The 11,492-nt window shown below is 32.6% G+C and overlaps 1 long non-coding RNA gene across 1 annotated transcript; it reads right to left on the bottom strand.

The window, feature by feature from the left end:
• Positions 1 to 2,847: 2,847 nt before the first annotated feature.
• Positions 2,848 to 6,779, bottom strand: LOC133800465 (uncharacterized). The gene is made up of 2 exons (XR_009876484.1): positions 6,557 to 6,779; positions 2,848 to 3,175 (listed from the first exon to the last, which is right to left on the bottom strand). It is a non-coding gene; the product is annotated as an uncharacterized LOC133800465 (long non-coding RNA).
• Positions 6,780 to 11,492: the final 4,713 nt, after the last annotated feature.

The following is an 11,492-nucleotide window of genomic DNA, read 5'->3' as shown; positions in this document are numbered from 1 at the left end:
CCTATGGCGTCTAGGGCTGCGAGGCTGATGCTCGGCCCTATTCTGCCTCTGTTGCGGGGGATTACCCCGAGCAGCTTGGGATGGTGGCTGCACCTCAGGATCCTGTGGGACATCGTCATGGGGCATCTGAGGCTGCTCGGGCCTTTGCGGACTCGAAGGCTGAATCGGTGGGCTCGGATTAGGACCCCTCTGGGGTGGCCCATTCACTGGTTGGTCAGGCTGCGAGGCAGGTGCAGTCTGATTTCTGGCCAATAGCAAGGCTGCTTCAAGGGCTGCCATGGCTTCGCTCTGGCGGTGGTCCACCTCCGCCTGCCTTTCGCTCAATTCCGCGCGCTGCCGTTCAATCTCCTGCTGCTGCCGCGCCATAACTTCAGCGGCAGTCTCCTGACTGGCTCTCAGATTAGCCAGCTCTTCCTGCAACGCGCCCAGAGTACTCTTTAGCGTCGCATCGTCCATTTCCTCCTCTTCAAAGTCCAGTTGTGGCTCATCCTCCGCCATGCTCGCAGGAGGAGGAGGAGGAGGTGGCGGGTTTGACGGTGCAGCGGCGGCCGTCTGTCCAGCTTTCCTTCCAGCTTTCGCCATTAGTTTTCTCAACGAGGATAAATCAAGCTCTCAACGAAAGCACCAGAATGTTGACCCCATATTTGGCCAACTGACACGGAGTCAAAATATGCTTGATATGAGTAAAAGAGATGAGAAGAACGTAATGACAAAAGTAAATAAAACACAGTGATTTATAGTGGTTCGGCCCCAAGGTCTGGTAATGACCTACGTCCACTTAGAATGATATTGATATAAAAATCAGAAGAGTGATCAAAGAACTGGGGTTCAATGAGTTTCACTAATCTCTGAAGAACAATACAAGTTTACTAGGAGAATTACTATAGTCTCCAATGATTCAAAAGCCAAAAGTGCCTCCCTTGAGCTATCCCTTGCTATTTATAGGCTCAAGGGGGATTACAAAAGATTGTTACAGATATTCTTTCCTGAATAATCGGATACCCAGAAGATTGTATGAGATAAATTCGGGATTCATAAAGATCTTCCCATAAATGTTGCCTTGTACACGGAACCATCGACCAGACTGGTCGCGGGTAAGACGGGCTTACACTGCTTCTAATGTGTCCTCTGGTCGATACTCTAGCAGACGCTTCCAGGTGTCAGCCACGTGTCCAGGGATTACTTGCCACGTCATCAATGCTAATTTATTGGATAACACTTTGATTATTTGCATTTTCGGTGAAGTATGAGATATTCAACCAAGTTTTCTATCTTGCTCTTATTATTTTTCATTAAAACTCACACTTAGTGATAATTTTGGCGGCATGACAATTTCTCTAAATCTCTCATTCTTTCCTTTGGTTGTGTACCACATATTGACTTTTTTTTTTTTTTTCTGAAGTCTAGTGAACCAAAGGGAAGCCATGAAGATTTACAATAAATCAAGTAGCATAACACCATGAAAAATTCATATTTTTCTCTTTGATTATGTATCACATGTTGACTTATTTCTCGAAGTCTAATGAATCAAAGAGAAATATAAGAATCCATGATGAAATTGGCAACATAAAAATATTAGTCTTTTCATTTCCCCTTTGATTATATATCACATCGACTTATTTTCTGAAGTCTAGTGAATCAAAGAGGATTAGAATGACTCTTAATCACCATAGATTAAAAATAAAAGTGTCAAAAGAAATAGATATAGATCCATTTTATGAATCTTCACTTACCCTTGTAAAGCTTGAATGAAGACTTTAAAATATGCAGTGTTTTTCTTTTCTCAATTTTTTCTATTTCACTCTTGCGTATCAATTTTTCTTTGCCAAAAACCAAAAATCCAGTAACTGTTCTGCTCTCTACCTTTTTTTAGAGCCTTTTATTTTATTATTTTTATTTTTAATAAAATCTCACTCAACGTAAAAGTGGTGGAAGTGGAGAAAATATCTCATTTATTTGCTCTTTTATCTTGACTGACTCATCCTTTTTTTATATATTATTATTATTTTAATAACTAAATATCCCTTTCAGGTTTTAAATGATTTATAAAGGAAATATTTATATATTAATCATAATAATAATAATTTATTGCTTTTTTTTTTGTTCAACACATTCATAGAATTAGAGCATAATAATTACATGTTATGTTTACTTTCATAAGCTACACTAGTTTTTCGTTGGTTATGTTGTTTCTGCATATTTTAATTATAGTTTATTTGTTATCCCTTGTTACTCGTGACACTAGTTTAAAATGTTTTCAGGTTCTTAGTATATTAAAGTGCCTTTTGTCTTCGATGAGTTCATGATAACTCATTAGTTGGCCATGATGCTAAGGCACAATAAGAAAGACAACAAAGGAATAAGTCCCGCAACTCACATATTATTGGCAGAGATGAGGGAAGAGTTCAAGAATGGCTTTTGGTTAAGCAATTTGGGTGGAGAATGCATGTATAGGTTTTTTATTCTTGTGTTCCAGGAATTAGAGAGCTCTTTTTCAATTTAATGTATTGTTTGGTTTGATTTGCAGAGGTTATTTTTTTTGTCTACTTCTCATCACAAAACAGAGAAACATTAAATTAAAAAACTAAACAACATTCTGTTAGCTTTTGGGACAAAGACAACTGATTAGTTAATCAGAACTATGTATGTTTGAGACCACTTTGGCAAGTGTCTAAACTATCTATTATACATAATTTTTTTTACTTAGTTTTAATATATCTTGTTTTCATTTTTGTTTTTGTATGTTATTTATTACCAAAAGAGGTTGGCTGAGTTGCAGACATCTTCCAGAAGTATAATTACAACGAAATTAGTGCATGAAAAAAAAAAATGTAACGAGACAAGATCAATAAAATGATAGTTATGTGAATAAACTTTATTTATCTTTTTCACATTGAAAATGGAAAAGGATGTATATTTTATTGTCAAAAAAAGAATATAGATTATCAAAAGAACATTGATCAGCTGGACATTGAGACTGTGAGCAATACAAGAGCAAATAGGAGTACCCGACCAAGAGCAATACTTTTACAAGAATTACAAAATAAATCTATAAAAAATATTGAAAAAAAAAAGTTCAAAGAAAAAAAATGGTCTCATAAATATCTCCTAATCCTTCGAGATAACAAGCAAGTTAAATCAGACTACAAGTTTCCTTGGCTTGTGCCACCCAAACCTATCCAAGAAATCCTCAATTAGCCCGCAAATTATTTAAAATTATGTTTCTATACAGTAAAAAAGACATCATAAATTATATAACGAACACTTTTGACTCAAGCTGCAAATGGATTTCTGTGATGCTGCTAGTTCATGATCTGGGAAAGAATCCTCCAAACGATAGCCAACCATACATAAAGATCTAAGAACTTAAAGGGAGTATTTAAGCAATAAAGAATCAACAACCAGATTACTTTGAAATGCATACAAATATTTTCTTACAGAATCAAGTTGGATAAGAGTAACATTTAGATGCTAGTATTAGGGAGTAACATGCATTTAAAGGTACTTAAATAATATTAATTCTGTCGAGTGAGTGAGTTGTAGTAGCTAATGATGAATATGATAGCAAAAAAAAAAAAAAAAAAAGAATACCTTGTGAATAAAATGCCATTTTTTGCATTGTTTTCAGAAAACTAATCATAACAGATTGGTTACACAAGTTTCTATGTTTTAAAGTAGTTATTGATAAATAAAGCTACTTACTAATCTTTATCTGTGTAAGACCTTGAGATACAATTTCATCATCTTAGTCAACTAGGTGCATGTTAAAGAATATTATCAAGTCACAACTCAAGTAGGTCATTACATGTTCATATAAACCAACGAAATCCCTTTATTAACTAAGCTTTTTTCGAAAAGAAAAAGAAAAGATGACAACATAATACTGAGAAGGTTAAGCTGAGAACTGCTTGGTAAAAACTAGTAAATTGGAATGCATTAATAACAAACAACTTGAATAGAGAGTGTATATAGATATAGTTAGGTACTTATCATGTAAGTCAAGAGGTAACTCATCGATGATAGCAGCAAATCTCTGAACAAGTAGAAAAAATAAACAAATTTTGATTGTAAATTAGAAAGAGTAATACAACTTCATCAAAGTTCCAGTAACAGGAACTAATACTTAGACATGACTACCTTAACTAATTGAAAAGAGAGCAAGTGGAGAATAATCATACTATCATATCTTCACAGTCAGAATTAAAATAATTATATGATAATTTGACATTCTTTACAAAATGTTCCTACCAAGAAAGTAGAAAACTCATGAAGATCAAACATGATAGGGTAGAAAGGCTTAGTCTCATTAACATTAAAAAAATTCGAAGAGTGCATTTACTAATGGTGCGTAATTAGTATATCAAATTTTGATAGTCATTCTGTATGCAAATCTAAAATAATCTTGTCACATTTAAAAGATTAAGAAATATTAACTCCTAGTAAGATACTTTTTTCTATCATACTGCATTACTGCCTTTGAAGCAGCAAGAGCTGATGGAAGTGGTATTTCAGGACTCTAGTCTCATAACTAATATGACAAAGATAACAACATAGTTATTAAAAAAGACATCAACGTATCTCTTATCGTCTTCTTTTCGGATGCAAACGTGAATATGCAAATATGAGATCAAAATTAGGAAACAATCCAGCTCTTTGCATTATAAGAATCACATCAGTTAGAGAAAATGCAAAACATCTAACAAATATGAAATAAAAAACTGGAGTCCTAATGATCAAATAAAATTTCATGAAGAGACTATCTTAGTTATAGATTTACCACTAATGTGGGGGATGAAGCATTTAGCAAACAAGAAAATCAAAACATATAGTCAAATATCTTACATTTTTTTAGGGTACTCAATGTTTTCGCAGTGTTCAACTTTTACACCCAATCTTTTTTTTTTGCGGTGAATATACCAAAATCCGCTAAAATTGTCTCTCCGTTACTACTCACTTGTTAACACCGTTAATGATGCTTATGTGGCATTGACGTGGCCTGGCCGAAATAACGTGGCATTGCCACGTGTACAATATAAAATAAAAATTAATTTAAAATTGCAAATAATTATAAAAGAAATCAATAACCAAAATTAAAAAATAATTTCATAAAAAACGAAAAAAAATTAAATCAGTTTAAAATTATAATAAAAAAATTTCTTCACTTTCTTGCTATTTTCTCACACTCTCTTTAATTTTCTAGCCTACCAAACATTTCAACATACAAAAATCATATGTTCTCACACTTTTCTCTCTTTTTCTAGCTTACCAAACATATATTTAAAAAAAAAAAACATGTACAGAGAGAGTATAAACACAAATTCATACAAATCATTGATAAACAAATACCCAAATTCATACAAATGAGATCTAAATGAAAAAATTCAGATTTTCTTTTCTTCTCTCAAACTTTCTCAACATCCAAACACCCATAATAATTTGGGCAAGAGAAAACGAAGAAAGATAAAAAGAGGCTGATAAAATTTGGGCCTGAGAGAAGAAGAATATGAAGAAAAAGAAAAAGAAAAAAAGGAGGGGAGGGGGGTGGGGGGCTGCGAAAATCTGGGTGCAAGAGAAGAAGAAAAAAGAAGAAAAGAAATAGAAAAAGAAAAAGAAAAAAGGGGGTTGGGGATGTGAAAATCTAGGCAAAGAAAGAGAAGAAGAAGAAGAAGAAAAAGAAAAAGAAAAGAAAAAAAAGGGTTTGGGAGTGCGAAAATCTGGGCAAAGAAAGAGAAAAAAAAAAAAAAACAAAAAAACAAAAGAATAAATTATGGGCAAAGAAAGAGAAGACAAAGAATAAGGGGTGGGGGTTGAGAAAATCTGGGCAAAGAAAGAGAAAAAGAAAGAAGAAGAAAAAGACAAAGAAAAATGAAGAAAATCTAAGCAAAAAAGAAGAAGAAGAAAATGTAGGAGAAGACCTGGGGTAGTGATTGCTTTTTATTTTTTTAATTATATTTATTAATTTTTATTTGATAGATTTTACAAATTAAAAAATAATTTGATTTTAATTATAAAAATATATATTTTAATTATTAAATATTATTTTATATTGTACACGTGGCAATGCCACATTATTTCGGCTAGGCCACGTCAATGCCACATAAGCATCATTAACGGTGTTAACAAGTGGGTAGTAATGGAGAGACACTTTTAGTGAGTTTGGGTATATTCACCGCAAAAAAAAAAAAAGATTAAGTATAAAAGTAGAACAATGTGAAAACATTGAATATTTTCGCTGCTAAAAACCTTTTTTTTTTTTTATTAAAGAAATGCCCTTGTACTTAATAACGCATTATTGGACCCAGACTCTAGAGTTCCATGACAAAAAGAAAACTTGCACTTATTAAGAGCTATGGAAACCCTCACAAATAGATGAATGGATAAAAAGTGTGAGAAATAAACCCAACCACATACGAAACAAGGATTAATATAGATTAAACTTAACCCGATCACAAAGAGAAATTAACGAAACATACAAACAATTTTTTTTATATGAACAAATTAATGAACATCTTAAAAAAACCAATTTTTGGGTCTACAAATAAGAACAAGAACACACCTTGTGCTTTTATTCTCGATGAAATCCACACCCATCGACGTGCTCGGAAGTGTGAATGATCAAAGACCCAAAATTCACTGGTTCCTTGCCGAAACTCCTTTGCTTACTTGAAAATCCTTGTTAAACACTAAAATGGGTCTCTCCAAAAGTGATTTTTTTTTATTTTAGAGTAAAAGCTGAGAGAGAAAACTTTGGTAAGTGTAATGTTAGAGAAGAGAATGGAGGTTATTCATCTTCATCAATCACTTCTGGCGCGAGTACCCATAAAAGTAAGTTTTTAGTTCAAATGTATCACGTGTGTCCATTAACCGGTTACACAACCAGTTAACTTCAAAATTACCCCTAACATTTAATAAATAAAAAACTGTTACAATAATTATTTAAACTAATAGCTTAGGAGCCCTGTGATCAAAAGTCAGCCAAAAGTAAGCTGATCCGACGGCTGTAATCTATTACATGACCAGTCACGCAAAATACTCATGTGTGACTACAACGGGCTCCTATGTACAAATATAAATATGTTATATATTGAATGTGTAAAAACCTCTTTTGGTTTTGAGGGTTTCGAAGGTTGATCTTGAAGAATGCGGTGGCAAACTTATATATTTATAAAGAATAATAGAAATATATACCTTTATTATGTTTTAATTATGATGATGACTTTTGTAAATATAAATAAGGAAATTTGACTTTTAATGCATATAAGAGGATTATATTTAAAAAATACCCTATCACTTATATGAGTCTCATTTTGGTCATACTATCTACCTTAGTACCCAAAATACTCCTGTCATTTGTTTCGACTCTCTCTCTTCTCTCTCGGTCTCTATATTCCCTCTCACTCTCGGTCCCAAACCAAAAAAACTCTCAAAACACCATTTAAATCCGTCGCAACCCAACAAAATCGGAGAAGAGAAGCATTGTCGAAGAAGGTCTTCAGAACCAACACTTGAACATCGGACCAGAAGCACCCAGAGGCAACCAAACAACTTCGAAGTAGGCGAAACAACTCCCAAGTACGCGAAGGTGAGGGTTTTCTTTTTAATCTACAATGTCTGGTTTTTTGTTGATGTTTTGTTCATAGGTTAGATCTGGGCTGGGTAACTGAGAAATCTGAGTTTTTTTTCAAAAATTTTGACCCACCTCGATAGGTCTCGATAGAACTCGATAGTACATGTTATGTCTATTTTTGAATGTGCCTCGATTGACCTTGATAGGACTAGATGCTATTAGATATTTCAGTTTTAGGGTGCCTCGATAGGCCTCGATAGAATGAGACATAAACCATGATTTAGCATCTGCCTCGATAGGACTTGATAGGCCTCGATAGACCTCGATGATATTAGACATATGGCTGATCTAGCCCCTGCCTTGATAGGCCTCGATGATAATAGACATATGGTTGATTCTAGCATCTGCCTCGATAGAATAAGACTTATGGTTGTTTTAGCACAAACCTCGATAGGCCTTGACAGGACTCGATAGGCCTCGATAGAATTAGATATATTATGATTTTTCCTTGCCTCGATAGACCTCGATGAAAAAAAAATTGTATAATAAACTCATATGATATCCATAAAAATATTGGGAACACCAAGCTAGTAAGTATACTAAGTAGAGACGAATATGTGTTACTTAGTATACTTACTAACTTGGTGTTCCCAATATTTTTATGGATATTATATGATTTTATTATACAATTTTTTTTTCATCGAGGCCTATCGAGGTAAGGCAAAATCATAATATATCTAATTCTATCGAGGTCTATCGAGGTTGGTGCTAAAACAACCATAAGTCTTATTCTATCGAGGCATATCGAGGCGGATGCTAGAATCAGTCATATGTCTATTATCATCGAGGCCTATCGAAGCAGGGGCTAGATCAGTCATATGTCTAATATCATAGAGGTCTATCGAGGCCTATCGAGGCAGATGCTAAATCATGGTTTATGTCTCATTCTATCGAGGCACCCTAAAATTGAAATATCTAATAGTATTGAGACCTATCGAGGTCAATCGAGGCACATTAAAAAACAAACCTAACATATACTATTGAGTTCTATCGAGGCCTATCGAGGTGGGTCAAATTTTTTGAAAAAAAACCCAGATTTCTCAATCACCCAGCCCCAATCTATCCTATGAACAAAACATCAACAAAAAACCAGACATTGCAAATTAAAAAGAAAACCCTCACCTTCGCGTACTTGGGAGTTGTTTTGCCTACTTCGGAGTTGTTTGGTTGCCTCTGGGTGCTTCCGGTCTGATGTTCTAGAGAAGAGAGAGAGTCGGAACAAATGGCAGGGGTATTTTGGGTACTAAGGTAAATAGTAGGACCAAAATGAGACTCATATAGGTGATGTGGTATTTTTTAAATACAATCCCCTTATATGAATTAAAAGTCAAATTTCCCATTGGATATATATGGAGAGCGATTACAGTGCATTTATTTTTTTGACAACACCAGTGCAGTCAATTTGTGTTTTCTACACCTCGATAATTTTTTCTCCATTTTTTATATGAAATTGTACATTGTAATCATATAAGACACCCGAAATTTTTCAAGAAATTCCGAATAATTTATAGTACCGAAAAGAAGGTTAAAAAAGTTAACTTTTACACGCTTATAAAAAAAAATAAGCATGCGTGCAACAAGCTGTTTGAAGTTTGTTTTCAGCACCATAATTTATTCAGAATTTCTTGAAAATTTGTAGGACGATATACCCCGTTATATGAAAAAAAATTGAATTACATTTATCTAGGTGCCGAAAATAGAAAAATGATGCACTAGTATTGTAAAAAAAATAGAAGTGTTATAGTCGCTCCCTAAATATATATATATATATATGAAGGTGCACTCTTAATGGTTACTACCCATGGATGATTACTTTAATATTAACCATTGGATTAAGATCAATGATACATATTTATAGTTATTAATTAATATTTTTAAAAATAAATTTTGATTTTTTCAAATTTTTGAAAGGGTTACCTAATGAAAAACATGTATTTATTATGAAAATATAATATTGTAAACTTTTCATTTTTCAAATGCATGTCAATTTCTAAATATAACAGCCAGTGTCTCTCATTGGTTGGAAACAACATTCGAAATTAATGTAGAAAAAAAATATTTACCTGTCGGTGACTTGCTATACCAAGCCACTATGTTGCCACATCATTATAATTGTTAGTACCCATGGTAGTAGCCTTTGATAAATCTTCCATATATATATATATAAATATATTGCAAAAATTTGTTTTGAAAATTTTAAAACTCTTTCGGAATTATGTTCCAACATCCCAAAAATTAAATAATTGTATTTTGTTTTTGTAATTAAATAATGGTATTAATTATATAAAATATATGTATTTGTACATTATTTATATATACAAGGAAAAAATTATATATATGTATATATATGGAAGACATATATATAAATATTCCAAATTGCTTTTCTTTTGATATCGACATAAAATTATAATCCAATATTTTTTATATGACGGTATACAATGTCGTTATTTAGGACCTCCCACTAGTATTTTTTAGAAAAATATAAGTAATTTACAGTTCCCAACACATGTTTCAAAACAAAATATTTCAATCGCATATAAAACACGATTCAAAACAACCTGTTTCATGTTTTTGGTACCGTAAATTATTTGGAATTTCACATTGTGAGAGATTCTAAATAACTATACTGTACACTGTCACATAAAAAAAATGAGATTGTAACCTATTCATGTGCCGAAAACACAAAAACAGATTGTTTTGAAGCTTGTTGCGTGAAACAAATGGTTTTGAAGTCTATTTTTGGCACCATAAATTATTCGGAATTTCCTAAAATCTAGTTGAATGCCTATTATAACTACAATGTACACTGTCATATAAAAAATTAAGCTATAATTTCTTTACGTACTAAAAATAGAAACGTCCCTACCTGTAGGGACAAAAGCTATGTCCCCATTATAGAATTTTCCTCTATATATAAGAAGTTTCTATAGTGGGGACATGTCTTTCGTCCTCATTAGTAGGGACGTCTTTATTTTTGGCACATAAAAAAAATTATAATTCAATTTTTTTATATGACGGTGTACAATGTAGTTATTTAGGACCTCTCACCAGTTTCAAGAAAATTCTGAATCATTTACGGTGCCCAAACACATGTTTCAAAACAAATTATTTCACCCACGTATAAACACAGGCATCAAAACAACCTGTTTCATGTTTTCGATACCATAAATTATTCAGAATTTTACAAAAATTTGTGAGAGGTTCTAAATAACTATATTGTACACCGTTATATAAAAAAAAATAGATTGTAACATATTCATGTGCCGAAAACATAAAAACATATTGTTTTAAAGAATGTTGCGTGAAATAAGTGGTTTTGAAGTATGTTTTTGGCAACGTAAATTATTCGGAGTTTCCTAAAAATTAGTGGAATGCCTATTATAACTATAATGTACACCGTCATATAAAAAACCTAAGTTATAATTTCTTTACGTAATAAAAATAGAAACATCTCTACCGGTAAGGACAAAAGTTATGTCCCTACTATTGAATTTTCCGATATATATATATATATATATATGAAGTTTCTACAGTGGGGACATGTCTTTCATCCTCATAAGTAGAGACGTTTTTATTTTTGGCACGTGAAAAAATTATAATCAAATTTTTTTTATATGACGGTTTACAATGTAGTTATTTAGGACCTCCCACCAGTTTTTGGAAAATTCTGAATAATTTACGGTGCCCAAAACATGTTTCAAAACAAATTATTTCACGCACGTATAAAACAGGCCTCAATACAACTTGTTTCATTTTTTCAGTACCATAAATTATTCAAAATTTTGTTTTAAATAACTATACTATATATCATCATATAAAAAAAATAAATTGTAACTATTCATGTTTCGAAAATACAAAAACAGGT

Source organism: Humulus lupulus, chromosome 9 (genome assembly GCF_963169125.1).
Source record: "Humulus lupulus chromosome 9, drHumLupu1.1, whole genome shotgun sequence".
Lineage (NCBI taxonomy): Eukaryota > Viridiplantae > Streptophyta > Magnoliopsida > Rosales > Cannabaceae > Humulus > Humulus lupulus.
The sequence above is the reverse complement of the archived record's forward strand: the minus strand, read 5'-3'. Positions and strand labels throughout refer to the sequence as shown.